The sequence below is a fragment of the Pteronotus mesoamericanus genome, unplaced genomic scaffold (genome assembly GCF_021234165.1).
Source record: "Pteronotus mesoamericanus isolate MK-2021 breed Mesoamerican mustached bat unplaced genomic scaffold, CSHL_Meso_final contig_46, whole genome shotgun sequence".
In the NCBI taxonomy this organism is placed as follows: domain Eukaryota; kingdom Metazoa; phylum Chordata; class Mammalia; order Chiroptera; family Mormoopidae; genus Pteronotus; species Pteronotus mesoamericanus.
Window position 1 is genome coordinate 2,841,581 of NW_026555170.1, and position 2,505 is coordinate 2,844,085.

General features: G+C 44.5%; 1 pseudogene; it reads right to left on the reverse strand.

The window, feature by feature from the left end:
* Window positions 1–945: 945 nt before the first annotated feature.
* Window positions 946–1,518, reverse strand: LOC129074077 (ADP-ribosylation factor 1-like; annotated as a pseudogene).
* Between the last annotated feature and the right edge of the window lie 987 nt (window positions 1,519–2,505).

A 2,505-nucleotide genomic window follows, 5' to 3' on the forward strand; every position in this document is an offset into this window, starting at 1 on the left:
TTATCAAAATACAACAGAAAAAAGTAGAGGTTGTTGATTTTCATGTCAAACCTGACCCTTGCAGGCTGACAGAGTGAAAGCACCTGTGGATGGGGGCTCTGAGGAGTTGGCTCTAAGATGACCTGTCACCTGTCCACTCTCCTGTTGGTAAGACCCAGACAACCTGCAGTGAGTGAGTGTACACGAGGGGCTCCTACTCTGGCCAGGCTGGTCCCATCAAAGCCCCTATGCAATACAAGGGAAGGCTGGGGTCCCTGAGTAGTGGACACAGACCCCAGTCCATCCCCAGGGCAGTGGTGTAAGCACAGGTACAAGCAAATGCTATGGGATGCAGAAGATCCAGCGAGTCAGCCATGCAGGGACCGTAAGTGACCATGCAAAACGTTCTGTGACTTGTTCTGCCCACCACATGCCCCAGATGGGGTAGAGACCACAAATAAACTGGACTGAAGGCATTACTGCAGAAGCTACATTAGGCCCATTTCTCCCTTCTCTATGTTCAAGTGTCTCCTTATCTTGTATTTGTAACTATTTTTAAAAAATGCACTGAGTGTGGGTTAAAAACCACCATCACAATGGATTTCAACACAGATCTAAAGCCCAGAGCAGGAGCATTGGGTTGATGTGATAGCGACTCCTAGAGGTCCCAGGTGCCTAAAATCCCTTCTCAGTACTACATCTGGTTGATTGTCATTTTACAATAATAGTAAATAAAAGCGCTGAGTGATATTGCATAGGAGTACCAGAAACTGCCTCACGGGAAACAAGAACTAGTTACATTAATAAAACCCCGGTTGCAGGCTGCGCCTGCACATGGACAGCATGGGGAAGCACGCTGGGCCGACTGTGGAGACAGTGTCTGACCCTCGTACCACAGGGAAACGGAGGGCTGCCTGAGAGGAAAGCAGGGATGAAGGAAGGAATGAGGGGGCAGAGAAGTGCGGCTCACTTCTGGTTCCTGGGCTGATTGGACAGCCAGTCCAGTCCGCCATGGAGCCTGCCCCCAATGGTGGCAAGGGTGGCCTGAATGTACTGGTACCTGTGGGGCAGAGAGTGCAGGCTCAGCTTGTCTGTGATCTCCCAGCGTTCAGGACGTTGGGGAGGTCCTGCTTGTTTGTGAACATGATCAGGAGAGTATCCCTGAGCTTGTCCTCCAGCAGCAGCCAGCAACCGCCTGAGTTCCTCTCAGGCCTCTTTCACGCCTCTTGGTCGTTGCTGTCAACCACGAAGGTGAGACCTTGTGTGTTCTGGAAGTAGTGGCGCCACAGAGGCCCCATCTTGTCCTGGCTGCCCAGGTCCCACAAGGTAAGCAGATGTTCTTATATACCCCACAGTTTCCATGTTGAAACCTATGGTGGGGATGGTGGTCACGATCTCATCCAGCTTTAGTTTATACAGGATGGTGGTTTTCTCTGTAGCATCCCAGGCCCACCAAAAGAATGCCCCCTTTTTTTTTTTTTTTTTTTTTTTTTTTTGCCAAGAAAGGCCCTTAAAAGGGTTCACAAAGACATTCCCCATGCTGTAGATCGGAGGGAGAGACACTGGCCAGAGAAACCCTTGGTGTTCAAGGTGCTGCTGCTGCTCCGAGCCAGGCTTTGGGTTCGCTCCCTGTATTCCATTCCTGTTTATTGGTGAGTAGTATTTCTTTATTTGGATATACTTCAATTTGTTAATCCCATTAGTTGTTGCCAGATTTTGGCTGCTGTGACCATTTTGTATAAATCTTTATATGAATATGTGTGATTTTTTTCTCTTGAGTGAATACCTAGGATAACATTGCTGGGTGGAAGGGTAGCAGCATGTTAAACTTTATGACACTGGAGGTTTTATTCCTTCTCCACTGTAACATGGTATTAATTCCCTAGTTCTTCTAAAGCATTTGGAGATCCTCAGAGGAACAAGTCTATTAAGCAAGAACGGTTATTAATTAAAGTTTGTGACAAATAAAGTATGCAATTTGTATGCCAGACATTCCAACTCTGAAAAGAGTTATCTTAATTACCTAAAATTAAATTGAATAATTACTGAGACATCTAAAAATGCTCGAAGGTCAATATGCTTCATACAAAATCTTAAAGAGTTTTTTAAAAATAAAATTATACCAGTCATAGTCCAGTCAGGAGACAGAAATCCTACAGTTATTTTAACAGAGAGAACTTAATAGAAATAATTATCTAGATATGAAGTTATTAACTAAATAACTGAAGGGAAAATTTGAACAGTAAGGTATAATGGGAGTAACAATTATGAAAAGCAGCTACCCTCCCCTACGAGTGGAAGAAAGGGAAAAGAGGTCAGAATTATTGAAAGTTAGTATCGTGGAGCTAAGATTTAGGCCTTAGGGTGCATTACTTGGTGGTGCTGATAATCTCATAGTAGGGGAAGCTCTATGACATGGGTCTGCAAACTATGGCCCATAGGTCAAAACCAGTGCCTTACTTGTTTTATTTATTTATTTATTTATTTATTCATTTATGTCTTTATTTTTTGGTATGGCCTGTGAGT